This window comes from Meles meles, chromosome 17 (assembly GCF_922984935.1).
Source record: "Meles meles chromosome 17, mMelMel3.1 paternal haplotype, whole genome shotgun sequence".
Taxonomy (NCBI): domain Eukaryota; kingdom Metazoa; phylum Chordata; class Mammalia; order Carnivora; family Mustelidae; genus Meles; species Meles meles.
In genome coordinates, this window is record NC_060082.1 from 37,896,531 (window position 1) to 37,922,109 (window position 25,579).

Sequence of the window (25,579 nt, forward strand, 5' to 3'; positions counted from 1 at the left end):
CCGCTGGGGTGCTATTGGCTCGTGCACAAGAGTGGAAGGATCTCTGAAACGGTCAGTGTACGGTGTTTTTATCGTTGCTGTCCCTGACGGTTACAGAAGGTGTTCCAACGGTCCTTATTTTCTCCCACAAACTTCCACAACATCCCCAGTGCTATCTTTTATGAGAACTGCAAACATTTTAGAGTTTCTTTTTATGTTACTTTAGTGACAGCCTTATCCTGAGTCACTGCTTGTGTTCTGTGTTTTGGTGGGTTTTTGTTATTGTTGGAAAGACTTCTAAGAGATTTCTTAGTTTATTAAGTTGTTTACTTATTTTTAGCCTTGAAACCTTTTAGATAAGTAGTATGTTTATTTTCCTGAGATTCTAACTCTTGTTAAAAATACATTTTACACTTCAAGTCATGTTTTTCTGGTTATGGTGTATTTTGGAAAACAGTATCAGGACCCTTTCTGAGGTCAAGAATTTTTACTTTAAGAATGAGGGAAGAAGAAATGTCAAAATCCAAGTAAGTGAGTATTAAATAAATTGACATCTAATCCCTTGAAAGCCAGGGTTCTGTTTGGTGTCCAGTTACCTTGTCTGCTCAGATAATTAATGATAGGGGATCTTCCCCCCCGCCAATAAGTGCTTTTCTGCAATTCCTAAAGATTCCTGTGTAAACGGAGCTCTTTTGATTGATTTTTCTGATTGAAGATGACTTGCAAACAAAAGCACTTGGGACAATATCTTTGGTTTGTGTGATACTGTTTTTCTTCCAGATATAGTTTTGAATTGGCTTATCATTTTTCTCATAGTCATGGCTATATATTATTACAACTACATGAAATGTATGTGCTTTGAGCAAAGACCATAGGAAACACAGAAAAAAAGAAAGTCCCTATTCTGTTAGAAACTTAGGATAATGGGTAAAAATAATTTTAAAAAATTTCTCAGTGTTGCCGGGTACTTGGTTGGCTCAGTCAGTTAAGCATCCAATTCTTGATTTCAGCTCAGGTCATGATCTCATATTGAGTCCCATGTCGGGCTCCACGCTTTTCTGTCCCTCTGTCCCTCTGCTTGCTTGCTCTATAAATAAATAAATAAATAAATAAATAAATAAATAAATAAATCTTTAAAAATTTTTCTTAATATTGCTAGCATTACATCGGCAATATCTAGAAAAAAAACATTTAGCCCTTCTCCATTTTGCTATTTCAGAGCAGAAAACATAATGAAGAAAGTTTTGAAAAGTGTCTTGTGTTTTTTTTTTCAATTAACATATAATGTATTATTTGCCGCAGGGGTACAGGTCTGTGAATCATCAGTCTTATACATTTCACAGCACTGACCATGGCACATACCCTCCCCAATGTCCATAATCCAACCACCCTAGCCCTAACCCCTCACCCCCCAGCAACCCTCAGTTTGTTTCATGAGATTAAGAGTCTCTCATGGTTTGTCTTCCTCCCGATCCCATCTTGTTTCATTTTTTCCTTCCTTACCCCCCACAACTCCCCACCCTGCCTCTCAAATTCCTCATATCAGAGAGATCATATGATAATTGTCTTTCTCTGATTGACTCATTTCACTTAGCATAATACCCTCTAGTTCCATCCATGTCGTTGCAAATGCCAAGATTTCATTTCTTTTGATGGCTGCATAGAATTCCATTGTATATATACACCACATCTTCTTTATCCATTCATCTGTTGATGGACATCTAAATTCTTTCCATAGTATGGCTATTGTGGACATTGCTGCTATAAACATTCAGGTCCATGTGCCCCTTTGGATCACTACATTTGTATCTTTAGGGTAGATACCTGGTAGTGCGATTGCTGGGTCATAGGTTAGCTCTATTTTCAACTTTTTGAGGAAACCCCATACTGTTTTCCAGAGTGGCTGCACCAGCTTGCATTCCCACCAACAGTGTAGGAGGGTTCCCCTATTTCCACGTTCTTGCCAACATCTGTCATTTCCTGACTTGTTAATTTTAGCCATTCTGACTGGTGTGAGGTGGTATCTCATTATGGTTTTGATTTGTATTTCTCCGATGCTGAGTTATGTTGAGCACTTTTTCATGTGTGTGTTTGTCATCTGGATGTCTGCTTTGCAGAAATGTCTGTTTATGTCTTCTGCCCATTTCTTGATTAGATTATTTATTTATTCTTTGGGTGTTAAGTTTGATAAGTTCTTAATAGATTTTGGATACTAGCCCTTTATCTGGTATGTCATTTTGGAATATCTTCTCCCATTCTGTCAGTTGTCTTTTGGTTTTGTTGAAAGTTTTGAAAAGTTTTATCTTCAGTCCACGAATTTAAATCATTTTGAGATCAGTCATAGCTAAGAGCTGTGCCTTTTGAGTTCTTTTGTTGGCAAACATTCTTAAATATTAAATATCAGCTGGAAAGCAGAAATGAGTTGATGAAGAATGTATTAGTGCTTAATGAGATTTTCTTTAATAAAGAGAAGATTATAGTCCTCAAACTTTCATGTTTTTAAGTGATTACAGCATCCTTATAATGAACTGCCCGCCATACTAACTAGGCTCCTTCAGTCATTTATTCAGCCTGGAGAACTCGAGTTGCCTTCTGTGTGACTATACACTGGGGACACAGTCAGTAGTGGGCAGAGCAGACCTGGGTTCTGGGGTTAGTTGGGATGGGCAAGCTCACTGCACACCAGCCACATACCTGTGCCCTCCTACAGGCCAGGGTCATGCTCGGTGGAGGAAGAAGCAAACAGTAAATAAGTACATACATAGATGATTGAGCTAACTTCAGATGGGGCCAGGACCTCAAGGCCAGAGAGAAATAGCCGTGGACCTGGACATAGTCTGTTTTATAGACTAGAGGAGATCAGTGCCAGTACAATTAATCACACAGACAAATAAGATAAATGCCACAAAGGAAGAGTAGAGTGAGACCATGTAAGTGAGGGAGGTGGGGACTAGTTCATTTTGAGGGAGACGGGGAGGCCTTCCTTGAGGACGTGACGTTTGAGCTAAGATTGAACGGCGACTAGGTATGTCAGTTTCCAAGGGTCTGCCATAGGAAGTGCCACAGACTGGTGGCTTCAACTGCAGAAATTTATTGTCTCATAGTCTGGAAACTAGAAGTTTGAGATCAAGGTGTTCCTTCTGAGGCTTCCGAGGAGAATCTCTTCCATCCTCTCTCCTAGCTTCTAGTGATTGTGGGCAGTCTTTGGCATTTCTGGGTTGTAGACACATCACCCCTGTCTTTGCCTTCATGCTGACACAGGCATTCTCCCTGTGTGTGTGTCCAAGCTTCCCCTTTATATCAGGACACCCAGGCATAGGAGCTCATCTGAAGAAATTCCTCGGTTTTGACTCTACTTCCTAATGAGGTCATTCTGCGGTGTTGGGGTTAGGACTTCAGTGTGTGGATCTGGGGGGACATGGCAACTCACAACACCTGTTGGCCAAGTGAAGAAGAGGGGAGGGGAAGACTTTTTTCTCAGGAAGTGAGGACAGCATGTGAAGGTCTCGTGTTGGAAGGAAGCCTGGCTCACTGAAGGACAGACTTGGGAGCCAGTGCAGTGAGGTGGCCCTAGGACATGCTAAAGATAGGACATGTGCAGAGGCTGTGTGTGCCCTGAGCATGGCCTAAAAGAAATTAGGATTGCCATCTCCAGGTGCTGAAATCTAGCAGATGGAAGTTTGTATCTGTCGGTCAGGAGCAAGGCTGCAGCTGCAGGGAAGGACTTGGGGGTCAGGGCGTGCTGGGTCAGAGTTTGCTGAAATCACTCAGGAACGGTGTCTCAGATGGAAGTCCTGGGCTCCTTAGAACCTGAGGAAAACCTTCATTGGAGGAAGAGGTCAGAACAAGCAGCCCACAGGAAGGCAGTCGGATGTACCTGGATGGAGCCCTGCTCAGAAAACCAAGTTAGAGGACTGATTAGTGGCAGCAGGTGCTACGTGGAGGTGGAGGAGGAGGAGAGCTGAGAAGAGAGCAGAGGTCAAAGACCAGGCTCTGTAGGAGGTGAGAGTGGAAACCTGACTATTATGTGTTGAGGAGGAGCAGGAGTAAATCATTAGTAAGGATCTTTACATAGTATACATTTATACTACAACATAAGAATACATAGTAAATGTACTGAGCAGTGGTAGGGGAGAGGGGAAGGAAGGCAGCGCTCAGAATGGTTTGATTGGAAGCCAAGAGCAGGAAATCAGTGGGAATGGGAAGCACAGGTGATGAAAATACCTGTTTCCTTGCACAATTTATGTCCTATTCCCCAGACCCCTAAATGGTGGGGAAATCAGGAAAATAGGGAAAATATTGTAACTCTCCTGTAAAAATTAAGGATCAGCAATGAAGGCATAGATTGATTCAAAGGGTCCTGCTGACATCAAATCTTTAGAGAGAGCAGGAAACCTGGGTGCAGGTGTCAGGGGCCAGGGCACACATTCCTGGGAACCTGGACGGAAGCATGCAGGAAGGAAAGATTCACACTCTCCTGTTACATTTGGCTGTTACATGTATTCATGTGTATTCTTTTTTTTTTTTTTTAAGATTTTATTTATTTATTTGACAGAGAGAGAGGTCACAAGTAGGCAGAGAGGCAGGCAGAGAGAGAGGAGGAAGCAGGCTCCCTGCAGAGCAGAGAGCCCGATGCGGGGCTGGATCCCAGGACCCTGAGATCATGACCTGAGCCGAAGGCAGCGTCTTAATCCACTGAGCCACCCAGGCGCCCCTTCATGTGTATTCTTAGTCATGTCTGCTGCTAACAGTGAGTTGTTCTTGCAAACAAAGTATTTATTTTAAAGATTTTATTTATTTATCAGAGAGAGAGAGCACACAAGCAGGGGGAACGCAGAGGGAGAGGGAGAAGCAGACTCCCTGCTGAGCAGGGAGCCTGACAGGGGGCTCAATCCCAGGACCCTAGGATAACCCTTAGCCAAAGCAGACAGTTAACTGACTGAGCCCCCCCAAGACCCCACAAAATAAGTATTAATAAGTCCATTATATATTTCATCACTTTGTATGATTCCAGGGAGTGGTGTTCCAAGAACTAGCCGGTACTCATGCAAACTGGCCGTCTGGACCTGCAGGTCTGTGTCATGACATTTCTCTCTCTAGAAGATTCAAATGACATTATTGGAATGCTACCTCATTATGTTTGCTAACAGTTTCCAGGGCTTGATACTTGCTATAGGCTGCAATTATTGTTAGTACTTGAGTGGAACAAAGGTGTGAGCGTGGCTGTGGGATTGAAACTGATTTGTAATCTGAATTCATGACCCAATACTGACCTTGTTGGCAAAACCAAAATCAGGGCAAGCAGGCAAATGCCCTCACCATTAAAAAAGGAAATGGGGGGCAAAAAAAAGGAAATGGGTGTGGAATTTAAGAAATAGAACAAGTGAACAAAGAAACAAAAAAAAGACAAACAAAGAAACAGACTCTTAACTCTAGAGAACATGCTGATGGTCACCAGAGAGGAGATGGGGGATGGGAGGAACAGATGATGGGGATGAAGGAGTTTACCTGTCGTGATGAGCACCAGGTGACGTATGGAACTGTGAAATCACTATATTGTATACCTGAAACTAGGATTATACTGTATGTCAACTATATTGGATTTTAAGAAAACAAAAAATGGAAATGAGTTTAAATGAAGCAAAATATACCCAAATGGCCAGCCCACCCATTTGTCACAACTGACAACCCTTTGTGGAGCTAGCCCCCTTGGTGCTTTTTTTGCATCTGTGCAAAATGAAAGAAATTTTTCTGTGTCTGGATCATTTGTCATGAAGCAGAGATTAAGATGGTCACTGTTTTGTGTGTTTTAAAATTTTTGTTAAAAAAATTATGACTTTTGGGGTGCTGGGTGGCTCAGTCTTTTAAGCATCCGAGTCTTGTTTCGGCTAAGGTCATAATCTCAGGGTCGTGAGATCGAGCCCCAGTCAGGCTCTAAGGTGGGCATAGAGTCCACTTGGGAGTCTCTTTCCCTCTCCCTCTGCCGCACTCATGCTCTCTCTAAAAAAAAAAAAAAAAAGAGTCAAGATGGCGGAGAAGTAGCAGCCTGAGACTACATCAGGTAGCAGGAGATCAGCTCGATAGCTTATCTAAACATTGCAAACACCTACAAATCCAACGGGAGAGCGAAGAGAAGAAGAACAGCAACTCTAGAAACAGAAAATCAACCACTTTCTGAAAGGTAGGACTGGCGGAGAAGTGAATCTAAAACGACGGGAAGATAGACCGCGGTGGGAGGGGCCGGCTCCCGGCAAGCGGCGGAGGAACGGAGCACAAAATCAGGACTTTTAAAAGTATGTTCCACTGAGGGACATTGCTCCAGGGGCTAAACCGGGGTGAAGCCCACGCGGGGCCAGCGTGGCCCCAGGCCCCGCAGGGTCACAGAAGGATCGGGGGTGTCGGAGTGTCGGAGAGCTCGCAGGTATTAGAACGGAGAAGCCGGCTGGAGAGACAGAGCCGAGGACTAAACTCTCAGCTCGGGGTTACCTTGAACCGGTCGCGGGCTGGGTGAGCTCGGAGCGCGGCTAGAGGCTGGGGATACGGGAGTGATTGGGTGCTGTCCTCTGGGGGCGCACTGAGGAGTGGGGCCCCAGGCTCTCGGCTCCTCCGGGCTGGAGACTGGGAGGCCGCCATTTTCATTCCCGTCCTCCGGAACTCTACGGAAAGCGTTCAGGGAACAGAAGCTCCCAAAAGCAAACCCGAGCCGATTACTTAGTCCGGTCCCGGTAAGGGCGGTGCAATCCCGCCTCGGGCAAAGACACTTGAGAGTCACTACAACAGGCCCCTCCCCCAGAAGATCAACAAAATATCCAGCCAGGACGAAGTTCATCTATCAAGGAGAAAGCAGATTCAATTCCTAAGACAGCAGAGCAATTCCAGAGGAGGAGAAAGCAAAGCACGGAACTCATGGCTTTCTCCCCATGATTCTTTAGTCTTGCGGCTACTTCAATTTTTTTTTTCTTTTTTCAATTTTTTTTTCTTTTTTCTTTTTTCTTCTTCTGCTAAATTTTTTTTAAACTTTTACCCTTTTCTTTTTTAACATTTTTTGACTAGTTCATCTAAATATATATATTTTTTCTTTCTTTTTTATATTTTTTATTTGTTTTTTAAATTTTTTTCTTTCTTTTTTTTTTTCTTTTTTTTTTTTCAGAAGCTGTTTTTATCCCCTTTCTCCCCCCCACAATTTGGGGTCTCTTCTGATTTGGTTACAGCGCATTTTTCCGGGGTCTTTGCCACCCTTTTAGTAGTTTATTTGCTCCTTCATATTCTCTTATCTGGACAAAATGACAAGGCGGAAAAAATCACCACAAACAAAAGAACAAGAGACAGTACCGAAGGCTACGGACCTAATCAACACAGACATGGGTAATATGTCAGATCAAGAGTTCAGAATGACGATTCTGAACATTCTAGCCGGGCTCGAAAAAGGCATGGAAGATATTAGAGAAACCCTCTCTGGAGATATTAAAGCCCTTTCTGGAGAAATTAAAGAACTAAAATCTAACCAAGTTGAAATCAAAAAAGCTATTAATGAGGTGCAATCAAAAATGGAGGCTCTCACTGCTAGGATAAATGAGGCAGAAGAAAGAATTAGTGATACAGAAGACCAAATGACAGAGAATAAGGAAGCCGAGCAAAAGAGGGACAAACAGCTACTGGACCATGAGGGGAGAATTCGAGAGATAAGTGACACCATAAGACGAAACAACATTAGAATAATTGGGATTCCAGAAGAAGAAGAAACAGAGAGGGGAGCAGAAGGTCTATTGGAGAGAATCATTGGAGAGAATTTCCCTAATATGGCAAAGGGAACAAGCATCAAAATCCAGGAGATGCAGAGAACCCCCCTCAAAGTCAACAAGAATAGGTCCACACCCCGTCACCTAATAGTAAAATTGACAAGTCTTAGTGACAAAGAGAAAATCCTGAAAGCAGCCCGAGAAAAGAAGTCTGTAACATACAATGGTAAAAATATTAGATTGGCGGCAGACTTATCCACAGAGACCTGGCAGGCCAGAAAGAGCTGGCATGATATATTCAGAGCACTCAACGAGAAAAACATGCAGCCAAGAATACTCTATCCAGCTAGGCTATCATTGAAAATAGAAGGAGAGATCAAAAGCTTCCAGGACAAACAAAACCGAAAGAATTTGCAAACACCAAACCAGCTCTACAGGAAATATTGAAAGGGGTCCTCTAAGCAAAGAGAGAGCCTAAAAGTAGTAGATCAGAAAGGTACAGAGACAATATACAGTAACAGTCACCTTACAGGCTAATAATGGCACTAAATTCATATCTCTCAATAGTTACCCTGAATGTTCATGGGCTAAATGCCCCAATCAAAAGACACAGGGTATCAGAATGGATAAAAAAACAAAACCCATCAGTATGTTGCCTACAAGAAACTCATTTTAGACGCGAAGACACCTCCAGATTTAAAGTGAGGGGGTGGAAAACAATTTACCATGCTAATGGGCATCAGAAGAAAGCTGGGGTGGCAATCCTTATATCAGATCAATTAGATTTTAAGCCAAAGACTATAATAAGAGATGAGGAAGGACACTATATCCTACTCAAAGGGTCTGTCCAACAAGAAGATCTAACAATTTTAAATATCTATGCCCCTAACGTGGGAGCAGCCAACTATATCAACCAATTAATAACAAAATCAAAGAAACACATCAATAATAATACAATAATAGTAGGGGACTTGAACACTCCCCTCACTGAAATGGACAGATCATCCAAGCCAAAGATCAACAAGGAAATAAAGGCCTTAAATGACACACTGGACCAGATGGACATCACAGATATATTCAGAACATTTCATCCCAAAGCAACAGAATACACATTCTTCTCTAGTGCACATGGAACCTTCTCCAGAATAGATCACATCCTGGGTCACAAATCAGGTCTCAACCGGTATCAAAAGATTAGGATTATTCCCTGCATATTTTCAGACCACAATGCTCTGAAGCTAGAACTCAATCACAAGAGGAAAGCTGGAAAGAACCCAAATACATGGAGACTAAACAGCATCCTTCTAAAGAATGAATGGGTTAACCAGGAAATTAAAGAAGAATTGAAAAAATTCATGGAAACAAATGATACTGAAAACACAACGGTTCAAAATCTGTGGGACACAGCAAAGGCAGTCCTGAGAGGAAAATATATAGCGGTACAAGCCTTTCTCAAGAAACAAGAAAGGTCTCAAGTACACAACCTAACCCTACGTGTAAAGGAGCTGGAGAAAGAACAAGAAAGAAACCCTAAACCCAGCAGGAGAAGAGAAATCATAAAGATCAGAGCAGAAATCAATGAAATAGAAACCAAAAAAACAATAGAAAAAATCAATGAAACTAGGAGCTGGTTCTTTGAAAGAATCAATAAGATTGATAAACCCCTGGCCAGACTCATCAAAAAGAAAAGAGAAAGGACCCAAATCAATAAAATCATGAATGAAAGAGGAGAGATCACAACTAACACCAAAGAAATACAGACAATTATAAGAACATACTATGAGCAACTCTATGCCAACAAATTGGACAATCTGGAAGAAATGGATGCATTCCTAGAGACATATAAACTACCACAACTGAACCAGGAAGAAATAGAAAACCTGAACAGGCCCATAACCAGTAAGGAGATTGAAACAGTCATCCAAAATCTCCAAACAAACAAAAGCCCAGGGCCAGACGGCTTCCCAGGGGAATTCTACCAAACATTTAAAGAAGAACTCATTTCTATTCTCTTGAAACTGTTCCAAAAAATAGAAACGGAAGGAAAACTTCCAAACTCATTTTATGAGGCCAGCATCACCTTGATCCCAAAACCAGACAAGGATCCCACCAAAAAAGAGAACTACAGACCAATATCCTTGATGAACACAGATGCAAAAATTCTCGCCAAAATACTAGCCAATAGGATTCAACAGTACATTAAAAGGATTATTCACCACGATCAAGTGGGATTTATTCCAGGGCTGCAGGGTTGGTTCAACATCCGCAAATCAATCAATGTGATAGAACACATTAATAAAAGAAAGAACAAGAACCATATGATACTCTCAATAGATGCTGAAAAAGCATTTGACAAAGTACAGCATCCCTTCCTGATCAAAACTCTTCAAAGTGTGGGGATAGAGGGCACATACCTCAATATTATCAAAGCCATCTATGAAAAACCCACCGCAAATATCATTCTCAATGGAGAAAAACTGAAAGCTTTTCCGTTAAGGTCAGGAACACGGCAGGGATGTCCATTATCACCACTGCTATTCAACATAGTACTAGAAGTCCTAGCCTCAGCAATCAGACAACAAAAAGAAATTAAAGGCATCCAAATTGGTAAAGAAGAAGTCAAACTATCACTCTTTGCAGATGATATGATACTATATGTGGAAAACCCAAAAGACTCCACTCCAAAACTGCTAGAACTTGTCCAGGAATTCAGTAAAGTGTCAGGATATAAAATCAATGCACAGAAATCAGTTGCATTTCTGTACACCAACAACAAGACTGAAGAAAGAGAAATTAAGGAGTCAATCCCATTTACAATTGTACCCAAAACTATAAGATACCTAGGAATAAACCTAACCAAAGAGACTAAGAATCTATACACAGAAAATTATAAAGTACTCATGAAAGAAATTGAGGAAGACACAAAAAAATGGAAAAATGTTCCATGCTCCTGGATTGGAAGAATAAATATTGTGAAAATGTCTATGCTACCTAAAGCAATCTACACATTTAATGCAATCCCTATCAAAATACCATCCATTTTTTTCAAAGAAATGGAACAAATAATCCTAAAATTTATATGGAACCAGAAAAGACCTCGAATAGCCAAAGGAATATTGAAGAACAAAGCCAAAGTTGGTGGCATCACAATTCTGGACTTCAAGCTCTATTACAAAGCTGTCATCATCAAGACAGCATGGTACTGGCACAAAAACAGACACATAGATCAGTGGAACAGAATAGAGAGCCCCGAAATCGACCCTCAACTCTATGGTCAACTAATCTTCGACAAAGCAGGAAAGAATGTCCAATGGAAAAAAGACAGCCTCTTCAATAAATGGTGCTGGGAAAATTGGACAGCCACATGCAGAAAAATGAAATTGGACCACTTCCTTACACCACACACGAAAATAGACTCCAAATGGATGAAGGACCTCAATGTGAGAAAGGAATCCATCCAAATCCTTGAGGAGAATGCAGGCAGCAACCTCTTCGACCTCAGCCGTAGCAACATCTTCCTAGGAACAACGGCAAAGGCAAGGGAAGCAAGGGCAAAAATGAACTATTGGGATTTCATCAAGATCAAAAGCTTTTGCACAGCAAAGGAAACAGTTCACAAAACCAAAAGACAACTGACAGAATGGGAGAAGATATTTGCAAACGACATATCAGATAAAGGGCTAGTATCCAAAATCTATAAGGAACTTAGCAAACTCAACAGCCAAAGAACAAACAATCCAATCAAGAAATGGGCAGAGGACATGAACAGACATTTCTGCAAAGAAGACATCCAGATGGCTTCAACAGACACATGAAAAAGTGCTCCACGTCACTCGGCATCAGGGAAATACAAATCAAAACCACAATGAGATATCACCTCACACCAGTCAGAATGGCTAAAATTAACAAGTCAGGAAATGACAGATGCTGGCGAGGATGTGGAGAAAGGGGAACCCTCCTCCACTGTTGGTGGGAATGCAAACTTGTGCAACCACTCTGGAAAACAGCATGGAGGTTCCTCAAAATGTTGAAAATAGAACTACCCTATGACCCAGCAATTGCACTACTGGGTATTTACCCTAAAGATACAAACATAGTGATCCGAAGGGGCACGTGTACCCGAATGTTTATAGCAGCAATGTCTACAATAGCCAGACTATGGAAAGAACCTAGATGTCCATCAACAGATGAATGGATCAAGAAGATGTGGTATATATACACAATGGAATACTATGCAGCCATCAAAAGAAATGAAATCATGCCATTTGCGACGACGTGGATGGAACTAGAGCGTATCATGCTTAGTGAAATAAGTCAATCGGAGAAAGACAACTATCATATGATCTCCCTGATATGAGGACATGGAGAAGCAACATGGGGGGGTAGGGGGATAGGAGAAGAGTAAATGAAACAAGATGGGATTGGGAGGGAGACAAACCATAAATGACTCTTAATCTCACAAAACAAACTGGGGGTTGCTGGGGGGAGGTGGGATTGGGAGAGGGGGAGCGGGCTATGGACATTGGGGAGGGGAGGCGAACCATAAGAGACTATGGACTCTGAAAAACAACCTGAGGGTTTTGAAGGGTCAGGGGTGGGAGGTTGGGGCAACCTGAGGGTTTTGAAGGGTCAGGGGTGGGAGGTTGGGGGAACAGGTGGTGGGTAATGGGAAGGGCACGTTTTGCATGGAGCACTGGGTGTTGTGCAAAAAGAATGAATACTGTTACACTGAAAAAATAAATAAAATGGAAAAAAAAAATGACTTTTGGGGCACTTAGATGGCTCAGTCAGTTAAGCGTCCGGCTCTTAGTCTCAGCTCAGGTCTTGGTCTCAGGTCATGAGTTCAGGCCCCATGTTGGGCTCCACCCTGGGTGTGGAGCCTACTTAAAAAAACTGAAAAATAAAATATGATGACTTTTATATATCTTTTCATTTTTAAATGACTTTTGTTGGACATTTACATTATGTTCATTTCATTTACTATTTTCTGTTATTAGATGTCTATGAAGTATAGATCATTTTTACATGTTATTGGAATATGTAATCTTATTATAATATGTTGGTGGTTAATAATAATAATAATAATAATAATAAAAAACCATGCCTTTGTTACTAAATATCTTATGTTACAGGGAATCTCCGAAGCTTTTAATATAATTCTATCTTGGAAAAATTATTCACTGTGTATAATTTCTGTCACTTGTTATTTAAAACATAAATGTATGAAAAATACGGACTAAAGTATGGTATTGAGAATTCTCGGGGATTCCAGTTTCTGGTTTCAGAAATGTCGCGGATTCACAATGTGAGACAATGAGGCTAAGATGAAGGACATGGGTAGAGAATCCAGCAAAGAAGGAGGGAAGTTCCTGGGAAGGAACTAAGGATGCATGGAAATATGGATGAATTTCAAAATCTAAAAGATGGTTTCTGTTTTCTCTCTAAAGAAGGCGTGAACTCATACCTCTTAGTTATCATGGCCTGGCTGGCCAGGGCAGGGTGGTTATAGTTGGGGAAAGCTGACCAGGGATGAGTCTGGGGGAGCACTGTCCAGCTGAAGACCAGGGAAAGCGTTTGGGGGAAATTCTGAAAGGCTTACTGACAGCCCTTTGTGGGGCTAGCCCTCTTGGTGCTTTTTTGCCTCTATATTCATTCCAAGTAGTTAACTGAATAACAGTCAACTTAGAAAACTAGTTGAACACATTTTAGCATTACCTTGGCTTATATTTATTGTTTTAAAAATAAGTGACCATTTTTAAACCAGATTTATTATTTATTTGAGAGAGAGAGCGTGCATGTGCATATGTTTTCACAGGTGTGTGCATGTGGACGAGGGGCAGAGGGAGAGAGAATCTCAAGCAGGCTCCCCGCTGAGCACAGACCCCCCCCCTGCATGGGGGCTTGATCCCATGACCCTGAGATCATGACCTGAACTGAAATCAAGAGTCAGACCCTCAACTGACTGAGCCACCCAGGCACCCCTAGAAGTGATCCTTTTTAAAGAATACCAAAATAAAAACTTTTGCCATTTTTCTCAATCTGTTATTACTCCTTGTTGAAGGGATGCGTCAGCACCAGCAGCTGCTCTGCTTCTCACTCCTGATACCAAGACAGAGGAAATAAAGTCCAGTTCTCCTCGTTAAGAGAATGATTGGTAGATAAACAGAATAGAATGAAGAGTCCAGAAATAGATCCACACGTGTATAGCCAATTGGCTTTTCGGCAGAGGTGCCAACCATTCGCCTTTCAACATGTGATGCTGGGTTAACTGGGTCTCCTGGGGGTCAGGTGAGATAACCTTGATCTCTGTCTTACGACAAATACCAAGGTCTGTAAAAAATCTATCATAGACCTAAATGTTGTAAAACCTAAACCCGAAGCTTACAGAACAAAGCATGGAAAGCCTTTATATACTTAGGTTAGGCAGAGATTTCTTAGTCCACTCAAGCCCCTGTAATAAAGTAGCACAGGCAGGGGTGGCTTACAGAAAACAGACTTTACTTCTCAGAGGTCTGAAGGCTGGAAGTCCAAGATCAGGGTGCCTACATGGTCAGGTGAGGGCCATCCTCCTGAAGGTGAAATTCTCCTTGGGGTTCTCTCTGGGCTCTCTTCTCTAAGGGTACTAATCCCATTCAGGAGGGCCTCATCCACATGGCCTGATCACCTCCTAAAGGCCCACTTCCTAATCCATCACATTAGGATGTAACTACAAATTGGGGGGGAGGGGTGGACATAAACATTTAGACCATAACAATTTCTTAGGAGAAAAATCACTATTCATACAATTTAAAAAATGTTTTGATAAATTGGACTTCAAGACTCTACATGTTTCTGGCCTTCAAGAGTTACTATTTAAAAAATGAAAAGTAAAACAAAGTCAGACAAAATATCTGTGAAACAATGTGTGACAAAGAGCTTGTACCTGGAAGATCTAGTGAACTTTTATAATATAGTAATAAGATGATTTTTAAAAAATGGGCAGACCTGAAAAGACACTTCAGTTATTTAAAATTCACAGCAAGGGGGCTCCTGATTCTTGATCTCGGGGATGTAGTTTTGAGTCCCATATTGGGTATAGAGATTGCTTAAAAATAAGATCTAAAAGATAAAATAAAATACAGTTCATAGCAAGATACCACATACAGCCACCAGAATGGCTAAAATAAGAAAGACTGAGAAGAACAAGTGTTGGACAGAAAGCAGAACGAGTGGAACATTTTCAGTGGGTGGGAACGTGGCATTATCACATGCCCAACAGCCAGTCTCTTGAGTAAACACACGTGCTATTCCATAGCTGTGTAGCTAGTGAAAACAAAGACTTGTGCATGAGTGTTCACATCAGCTCTATCTATAATTGACAAAAGCTGGGAACAACCTTGGCGTGTATCCACAGGAGAATGTGTAAACGCATTGTGGTGCAGTCTTTGAGTCAGTGCTCTAGTGGGAAAGAGGCATCTGTGAACACACGGGTTAATCGGTGCTGGCTGGAGTGGCATGGAGTGGGGAGCTGGCTGGAAAGGGGGCAAGAAGTGACATACTCTGTAGCTCGAATCTGGTAGTGGTCATGTGGACAAGCCCACCCGTTTTTCAAAACTCAGTGAAATCTGTACATGTCGTGTGGAAATGATACATCAACAAAGCTGTTTAAAAATGAGAAAGTGAAATTACATTTTCAATGATTCAAATACTGTTAGCATCTAGTTTTGTGTATTTGTGAGAAAGTATATGATCACTTAAATTTGCAAGGAGCCGTCTGTCTTTCCAGGGGGTTGTACTAACCCTTTGGGGAGGCCGTTCCATGAGTCGGTCATGAATGGTTTAACGTTGCACCGAACAGATGTGGTGTGATCGAGAAATAACGAGGTCTGCCCTGCTGTCTCCGGGAAAAGCTTCTGAACATCTACAGCTCTCACTTTCAGCTGAGTGGCTTATATACTTAATGTGCATACCAGTATTATTATATATATATTTGACTGTGCCTTCAGAGGCTCAAGTACTTGGTGTCTTGGTTAAACTACACATGCCTTAAAAACACGATTGTGGGGCGCCTGGGTGGCTCAGTGGGTTAAGCTGCTGCCTTCGGCTCAGGTCATGATCTCAGGGTCCTGGGATCGAGTCCCGCATCGGGCTCTCTGCTCAGCAGGGAGCCTGCTTCTCCCTCTCTCTCTCTCTCTCTCTGCCTGCCTCTCTGCCTACTTGTGATCTCTCTCTGCCAAATAAATGAATAAAATCTTTAAAAAAAAAAAAAACACGATTGTGTTCCTTTTGGATTTCCTTTGGAGAAAATTTTCCCTTTGTCACCTGAGTACTGAGAACACGCGTTTCCCCATCTCCGTCTCTAGCTGCTGGTCAGCAGCACCTGCATGCGCTGTCCTGCTTTCCTGCCTTGTGTCTGCGTGTCTTACAGATGGTTTGTTGGCATCTGATTTTCACTAGCTGAGTTCTTGGAGCAAAAACATAAGCTTGCTTATGAAATGGTCTTATTTGTAGAGTCCTGGTCGCTTTCTTCAGGATTGGTTATAGCTTATAGCACATGGAAGAAATTTAGCTGCAGGGATACAAACATCTTTTTGAGTGGAGAAAATCTGTATCAGTTGATGTATTATAAAAGTTTAAGCCAGATCAGAATGTCTTTTTCAGAGGTGGGAAGGGGAATTATTTTTTAAAAGACCCAAGTTCACACAGTGGTTGGGGAGGGACACAATGACTGAAGTATCAGCTTGATTTTTATGTGGCATAGAATGTTCTTTGAGGAGGAAAAGTGCTTCTCTTGAAAAACAAATGAAAATTTTTAGGTCATTTATAGGTCTTGAAACCCTTCCTGTTGAATTTTTGGTTTAATAATAACAAGAATACTTTTTTTTTTTTTCAATTAAAAAAGTGCCTAACACTTAAAACCATGTTGTTGTTGTTTTTTAAGATTTATTTATTTACTTGAAAGAGAAAGGGTGAGAGAGAGTGTGAGTGGGAGGAGCAGAGGGAAAGAGAATCTCAAGCAGACAGACTCCCCACTGAGCACAGAGCTGGCTGCTGGGCTCCATGTCGGGGCACATGAGATCATGACCTGAGCTGAAATCAAGTCAGACACTCAACAGACTGAGCCACCCAGGCATCACCCCCCAACTCCCGTCGCCAACCTTTTTCAAATGCAGCATCTCTCGTGAGCTCCCCAACAGCCTACTGGGGTTGGCAGGGAAGGCACAGTTTCCATTTTTAATAGACGCTGTGTGAAGTTGCCCCCAGGGTTAGGTTATATAATACATATTACATTACTTTCATTCCCTTATATCTCCTGATATCTGAGCTTGAATTTCAGACTAGTTTAAACAAGCTAGTTAGTGTACTTGGGCCCTGATCTGGTTTATCAAAGTAACTAACTAACACTAGTTACTAACACTGAGCTACTGTAATTAACTAACACTGAGCTACTTTAACTTTTGTGACATTTAATCTTTTTTTTTTTTTAAAGATTTTATTTATTTATTTGACAGAGAGAGAGATCACAAGTAGGCAGAGAGGCAGGCAGAGAGAGAGGAGGAAGCAGGCTCCCTGCATAGCAGAGAGCCCGATGCGGGGCTGGATCCCAGGACCCTGAGATCATGACCTGAGCTGAAGGCAGCGGCTTAATCCACTGAGCCACCCAGGCGCCCCGTGACATTTAATCTTTGATGCTTCTGAGAAAAGATTTATATATCTTTTTAGAAAATAAGTTGCAAATACATTTTTGAGCAGCTTCTTTTTGAAATAACACTTGGTGTGAATACAGACCTTTACTTTTCAGTTGATTCGTACAATAAGGCCACAAGAAAACCGAAGTACACAAAAATTATGTTTCATACAGTCTTTCCACTGCCTTGTGCCATCTCCTGAAATTTTCAACCTGTTGATCATAGGGGGAAAATCAAGAAAATAGAGTCTTAGGTTCTAACAGTAAGAGGATATCTACAATGGTTTTAAAAGTAACTTGCTTTCCTTCAGTCTCTGCCTTCAGTATCTAATTTTCTCAGGCAGATGTCAGATGAAGACTAAGATGTCTTCTTAGTTGATGAATTATCATCTGCGATTTCTAAGTTGTGGGCATTCAAATCCAATTTTTACGTTAACCAAGTTTTCAGCAATAAAATCTCCATTTTAATGATGTCCTCATTGCAAAGGGTGAGTGCCTTATTTTATATCGTTTGGCTTAAAGGAATGAGATTATTTAACCAGAGCAAGAAGAGATTTTTTTTTTTTAAAGATTTATTTATTTGACAGAGATCACAAGTAGACAGAGAGGCAGGCAGAGAGAGAGGAGGAAGCAGGCTCCCCACTGAGCAGAGAGCCTGATGTGGGGCTCGATCCCAGGACCCTGAGATCATGACCTGAGCTGAAGGCAGAGGCTTAACCCACTGAGCCACCCAGGTACCCCAAGAAGAGATTTAATGTCAATTTCTATGTAGAGCTGTATGTTGCCTTAATCCAGTTTTTTAAAAAGTAATGGCTTTTACACGCCCAAAAGTTTTCTGACTTCAAGAGTTCAATTAATTTTACTATAAAGTTTAATTAAAAGTACAGTATATGCTCTGTCATTAGGTAAATTAGTACGATTAATTTTAAAAAGTAAAATTCTGGTAGTTTAGTTTCTAAAACCCTGACGGGGCTTATGTGTTGGAGAGCACACGTTACCTTACAAACCTGAGTCCTTAGGACTGACCTGTACAGTGGGTAAGAGTCTAGGCTCTGGTCTCAGATGCCAGGCTTTATTGTCAGTTCTGCAATGTTGTTAAACCTTCATTTTCTCACTGATGAAATGGGGATAATCATGGTACTTGATTCTCCGGGGAAGAATGAGAATTAAGGTGAATAACAGGTCATCTATATATGGTCACACAATGCAGGGAATTTGGATTATCTATCTCAATAGATGAGACAGGAAAGAGAAAATATAGTTGGTGAGTGGCTTTTCAGTTCATCATACCCTTCATTTGTTGTTGTTCTTGGCTTCTGTTTTCTTTTTTTCTGTTGGGGATCCTACCGAACAAGGAATTAATTGAAAAATGGAAAAGTCCCATCCTTCAACAAATTTGCAAACTGGATGGTATATCAGTCTGAAAGACTGAAACTTGACTTTAGTTAGACTTTCAGTGAAAACAGCAATAACCAAAATAACCCAGAACTTGCTTTAAAACAGAAGTAGTATTTGTTCTAGAGCAGTTTTAGTTTCATATCAAGATGGAAAAGGAGGTAGAGAGAGCTCCTCTGTGTTCCCCAATCCCATGCATGCATAGTCTCCCCCACTATCAACATCCTCACCAGACAGGACACTTGTTAGGGTAGATGGACCTACATGGACGCATAGTAATCATCCAGAGGCCATAGTTGTATCCATTAGAGCTCATTCTTGGTGGTGTGCATTCTGTGGATTTGGACAGATGTATAATGATGTGTGTCTATTGTTACCGTATCACAGTGTTTTCACTACCCTCATAAACCTCTTTATCCTTCCCTTCCCCCTTAACCCCTGGCAACCATGGATCTTTACATTGTCTCCATAGTTTTTCCTTTTCCAAAATGTGCTGTAGTTGGACTTGTACAACATGTAGCCTTTTCAGATCAGCTTCTTTCACGTAATAATAAGCATTTAAGATTCCTCCATGTCTATTCATGGCTTGAATTGTCATTTCTTTTTAGCTCTGAGTAATGTTCCATTGTGTGCATGTGTTCATTTATCCGTTCATCTATTAAAAGATATAGTGGTTCCTCCCAGAACATACTTTTAAGGCAGGATAGTAACTCACCTGAAAAATTAGAGATAGATCAATATGGCAGTAGCGAACTGTGATCTCAAGTGATCCCAGTGTGATCCCAACAAACTTGAGTATGATCTCACTTGTGATCAAAGCCGATATTATAAGAACAGAGTGACGCATGGTAGCTGAAGGTGGGGGCTCTGTCTGGAAATCTGGGCATGAGCTGGGGGGAGGTTTTATATTTGTCTTGTTATTTTTAAAACAGAAAAACTAAGAGCTTATTTATGAACTGATGGGGTGAGCCAGTAGAGAGGGAAGATTTTGTGAGAAGTGTTGGGCAGAGTTCTGTAGCGTATGAGAGAATGCATCTAGGGCACAAGTGTAGGGTTAGCCTCATGAGTGAGAGTCGTTTATCTGTAAGAAGGCAGCTGTCAGAGAGCTGGCCTGCATGCAGTTGCTGCTGGGCCCCTGGCAGTGAGTGTGGACACTGATTGTTCATGTATCTCCGGGAAACTAGAAACCCAGGTCATTAGCCCAGCATGAAGATGGAGGCAGATTTGTCAGAGGCTGGAAGAGCCAGGACCAGGTGTGAAATAGTCATCGAAAAGAAAATGCTAGCAATGACTGCAGACAACGGTGGGTTTCCTTCCTAAGACTGACAGCCGAATTCCTAGCAGGTATCAGAAGGCTGTGGGCTAATACCTTCAAAGTGCTAGGGGCAATAATTTAAGAGTAACAGTGAAGAGAAGACATTTTGGGATCTGCAGAGACTGAGGATTTGTCCTATCAATAGATTTTTGCCAAAAGAGCTGCAGAACCATATCCTTCAACTAGAAGGAAATTGAAGCCAGATGCAAGCGTGAGAGGCAAAAATCACTATGAGCATAGAAGTGGGTCAGTATTTTGATAGATCTAAAGAAGCATTAATTGTAACAGTAAATATTAAATTGTAGCATTATATATATATATTTAAATGTATCTTCTGATATTACAGTGGGAAGAACTTGGAGCACATGCTTGACTATAGCAGATTGCTTTGTTACAAAAATTACTATGCTTCTGCTCTGGGATGCGTGAGGACACAGAAAAGCCCTGCAAGCTCCTGTCCCTTGGTCTGCCTTGTGATCACTGTGCAGAGATGGTGGGTGAAGTGGGACCTGAAATGCACTGTGTAAGGTGTCAGAGATAGTTGACATCACCTTTGAGGTATGCTAAACATTAATAGTCTAAATCCTGGGGGCTCCTGGGTGGCTCAGTGGGTTAAGCCGCTGCCTTCGGCTCAGGTCATGATCTCAGGGTCCTGGGATCGAGTCCCGCATCGGGCTCTCTGCTCAGCAGAGAGCCTGCTTCTCTTCCTCTCTCTCTGCCTGCCTCTCTTGTGATTTCTCTCTGTCAAATAAATAAAATCTTAAAAAAAAAATAGTCTAAATCCTGGATTTATCAGATGCCAGAGACCTCCAGGGGTGTTTGCACAGAGACTGGGGAAGAGCGCCGCTCCTGTGTGTTGGAAGCTGTGTGTTTGGGTGCTAGCTCAGCCCACATCAAGTTTGTGCTTAAATACATCTTTTATTATCCTCGTCCCCTCCATTGTTCATGTTCAGATCTGAGAGAACTCAGCGTGTGTGCTGGGTTCCCCACAATTCAGATCCCTTTTATGGAAAATAAAAGTTTGTGTATTCCTTTCTTCAGGAAGGGTAAAGCTAATAGGCACTGGGCACCAGCTGAAAAATAGTCTTATGTCCTTTATGTAAAGGTTGCAACATCTTTAGAAATCACTGTAGGCATCTGGGGGACTGTTTTGAGCATCTAACTCTTGATTTTGGCTCAAGTCCTGATCTCAGGCCCCTGAGATCAAGCCCTGCATCAGCCCTGTGCTCTGTGCAGAGTCGGCTTGAGATTCTCTCCCCCTCTCCCTCTGCCCCTCCTGCTCACACTCTCTTTCTATCTCTCTCTAAAATAAATAAGTAAATTTAAAAAAAAAGAAATCACTTGAGACATGGAAGGTGTTTGATTACTTGCCAGTGTGAGGTTTTTAAGCAGTTTTATTTTTCCAAAACTAAAAAGTAGTCTCCAAGAGTGAAGCTTCGGAATTGTTAGATAGATAATAAAATTTTGTGGGAGTTTCCTGAACCTCTGCTTGTAAGTGATCATTGTAAGTTGTTACTAAGCCATTGGTTCAGAACGGTATCAAATATGCTATTTGTGTGCTATATTTTTAGACTTTTATCACCTAACACATTAGCATTCTTGATGTTCTAAAGGCTAAAAGTTCATTCCTGAAACCTTTCCTCTTAATGTCATACTTTATATTAAATTCAGAAAGAGTAATTTATCTTTAGCTTTTTCAGGGACTTGCTGAATGATTCCTAGTTGTTTGATTCTATTATGGAATATTTTACCTTTTTAAAATATTTTATTTTGTTACTAGAAAAACATAAAATATATTCAGGTTGCAAGTAATGTCTGCTGGTCATGCAAATCAGATTATTTCTTTGGAGGCTGATTTCATTGAACTTTTAGATAAAGATTTTATTGTTAATATATCTAAAAAAAAAAAGGAATTAAGTGGCTACCATAAACTCTTTCAGGGATAAGTCGGAGCATAAAAATACAAAAATAAGATGTATTTATGACATATGTTCTGTGGGGTTAACATTTTATTTTACAAATAGTTAAATAATTTAAGAAATATTTTTCCCTTCAATGTTACTACTAAACCAGGCTAGTCTGAGATACATATTACTAATGCTCAGAATGGAAAATATACACCTGCAGTAGAAGAAAAATGTCATGGTAAATATGTTTATACAGCTGTGTGGTAATGTCAATTATTACGAGTACATTTACAGAATCATGTAATGAGCCTCATTTTCAAACAGCCATTAACTTTGGCTTAGAAATGCTAATTAAAGAATAACTTCATTTTTCAAATGCAAACTGTACAAGCAGTATATAGCATCATTTTAGCTATCCACAGCTCTGAGTGCATAAATGTTGCCTAATTTCTGAGGAAATAGAGACTTTTTATATGACTGTTTCTTATTTATAACTTATGCTTTCATTGCATACGATGCCCACTCTTAGTACCAGACTGAGTTTCCATTAAACTTTATTGCACTTACATGGGCTCTTCTGTCATACTTTAATAAAATTATAAAATTGACTTAATTGGGTCTGTGTGAAAGCTTCCTTTATCATTACTAATTCCATTTATTCCATGGGCTTATTAGTTTTGGATAACTTGGATGACTTCATTAAGATTTGCACTGGAAAATGAATAAATATTATTTAAAAATTAAGCATGAGTAAAAAGAGTAAAAATGTACTCATAGGACTTTGAGGATTAGGAAAATGTCTGTTTGGTACAAAAGACTGAGTAAAGTAGGACCACTGAATATATATTGCCGTGGAGTTATCTATAAAAATATTTCATATGAAAAATATAACAGGCAGAGAGTGGTTTCATCCTTTTGTCTAGATCTTGAGCTGTCATGTGCCATTAAGCTCCAGGAATACCAAGATGGCAGGCTTATTTCTGGCCCTCAAATACTTCACTTTCCTTCTATGTAGAGAGAATACCCAGCATGAATTTGTAATTACCAGCAATTAGTTTTCTTTTTTTTTTTTAATTTTTTTTAAAGGTTTTTATTTATTTGAGAGAGAGACAGTGAGAGAGAGCATGAGAGGGGAGAAAGTCAGAGGGAGAAGCAGACTCTCCAAGGAGCAGGGAGCCTGATGTGGGACTCGATCCCAGGACTCTGGGATCATGACCTGAGCCGAAGGCAGTCGCCCAACCAACTGAGCCACCCAGGCGCCCCGCAATTAGTTTTCTTAAGCCTACAGCATGAGGTTGCAAATCAATTTAGCATATACATAGTGGAATCTTTGTTACATTCTTAACTCTTTTTAGAACTCTTTAAAATGGATACTAAGGGGCGCCTGGATGGCTCAGTGGGTTAAGCCTCTGCTTTAGGCTCAGGTCCTCTAATCTAGCCTGCTTCCTCCTCTCACTCGGCCTGCCTCTCGGCCTGCCTCTGTGCTTACTTATCTCTCTCTGTCAAATAAATAAATAAAATCTTTAAAAAATAAAACAAAATAGATACTAAGTTACAAGAGGACCAGGAAAGAGACTACACTAGATACACCACATATCTGTTTCCACTCCTGGAAAAACCAGAATGCTTTGGGGGGACTTATTTTTGCTTGTTTAAACAATTTAATTTCTAAGACGGATATGGAGTCATGGAGTATTTGTTGATTTGAGGCTAATTATGGCTGGTTTTGACCTCAGTATTTTTCACAGCACTAAGTATGGTGACTCATAAATAGTTATTGAATTACTGAGTGAATGAATAAGAATGATAAAAGAGTGACCATTTATTGGCAGATAAGGAGAGCCTTCTAGCCGAGTGAGATCACAGGTAGTCAGAGCTGTGAAAGGGTTTGGTTGGTTGGACAAGAGATGCTGTGGGGGTGGACAGGGGATCTGATTAACAGAGGGGCTAAGGGAGGAAAAGGAGTTGTTTTAGCTTTCATGTGGCAGCTCTGCTTGTTACATTGATGTCTGGCCTGAGGAGGATTGGTTGAACTCTATTGGATGTCGTGGAAGGGGAAAGAAAGAAGCTAGAACCATGGTTCTCAAAGTGAGGTTCTCCAACGAGCAGCTTCCACATCCCCTGGGAGCTTGTTAGAAATGCAAATCCCTAAATTGGAATCTGCCAGTGAGTTTTAAATGGGCCTTCCAGGGACCTTTGTATCAGCAGGGTCATCAGGGAACAGCCGAGGATCAGGAATTCTATAGGAAAGACGACCACTAGGGTCATTTCCAACAGAAGACAGGGTGGTTTAAGGATTTGATGATTTAGCACAGCTGTCAAGAGATTATTAGTCCTGGAATGTACAGAGTTTTAAAAGAAAGTGATGTTTGTACTTCGATGGAGTAACCACAGGCTTTCAGCTTTGCAGGTTATCAATTTACCCAGAAGTAACCAAAGACTTCTTTGTAAAATACATGGTCAATATATTATGTGAAAGCGAGAACGAAACTAGCTTGAACAGAATGACACACTTTCATGCGGTGTGTTTTTTTCTCCTGGAAGGTAAAACTATCAGTCAGAGCAGCTGTGTGATGCCCAGAGCATTAAGTCAGTGGCAGCTGGATATTCTTAAGCATTATTTATCTTGAAGTCAACAACCTAATAAATTTAATTTCTCTGTACCAAGATATTTCCGTGTTAAATAAATGGAAGACTTTTCAAAAAATCAAAGACCATTTTTTCCTGGTTAGTGCTGAAGCCATATGAAAAATTTTTATTCTTTGACCTTTTCTTTCTCTTTCTTCCTTTTTTTTTTTTTTCTGTTTTGAGAATTCCTGGGGATTATTACTCTTCTTCCTGTGGTATTTATATGCTATGCTTTGCAAATGTATTTTATCCTGATGGCTTCGGGATTGGTTGGGAGACACTGTTTTTCCTTACATTACACATTTCCTGTAGAAAAGCTTCTTGGAATGGCTTACTACTTTCTTTTTTTTTTTTTTTAAGATTTTATTTATTTATTTATTTGAGAGAGAGAAAGAGAGAGCGCACATGAGGTGAGGGGCAGAGGAAGAGAGGGAATCCCAAGCAGACTCCACACCGAGTGCAAAGCCCAATGCAGGGCTCAATCCCAGAATCCCAAGATCACAACCCTGAGATCAGGACATCAACTTCAAGACCTCAGCCGAAACCAAGAGTCAGACATTTAACCACTTGTGCCACCCAGGTGTTCCAGGATGCCTTTCTTCTGAGAATGATGTTGGCTAAATGGGTTTGAGCCAATTCGTGTAAATTTCAGTTTCGGATCCAAAAAACATTTTTCTTAGGATCCTGTCATCAATAATACATTAAATGTAGAGAATACCCATTAGCTCGCTGGTGTTCTTAGAACTCTTTCAAGCTTGTTATGAGTAATATAGGAAATTGTCACATTCCTGTGGCTGGTGTGGACATGGCAATTTTTTTTTAAGATTTTATTTATTTGAGAGAGAATGAGAGTGAGAGAGAGCATGAGAGGGGAGAGGGTCAGAGGAAAAAGCAGACTCCCCACTGAGCAGGCAGCCCGATGCGCGACTTGATCCCAGGACTCTAGGAT

General features: G+C 41.0%; 1 protein-coding gene across 12 annotated transcripts in view; it reads left to right on the top strand.

Moving 5' to 3' along the window:
• Window positions 1-25,579, top strand: part of DISP1 (dispatched RND transporter family member 1) — a 194,012-nt gene that overhangs the window by 91,972 nt on the left and 76,461 nt on the right. For 3 of the 12 annotated variants that reach the window (XM_045982193.1, XM_045982201.1, XM_045982196.1), the window contains one exon: window positions 20,442-20,653. The exons of the other annotated variants lie outside the window; for them this stretch is intronic. The gene's annotated coding sequence lies outside the window, so the exon portion shown is untranslated. The remainder of the gene's footprint in view (window positions 1-20,441; window positions 20,654-25,579) is intronic. 12 annotated transcript variants of the gene reach the window in all.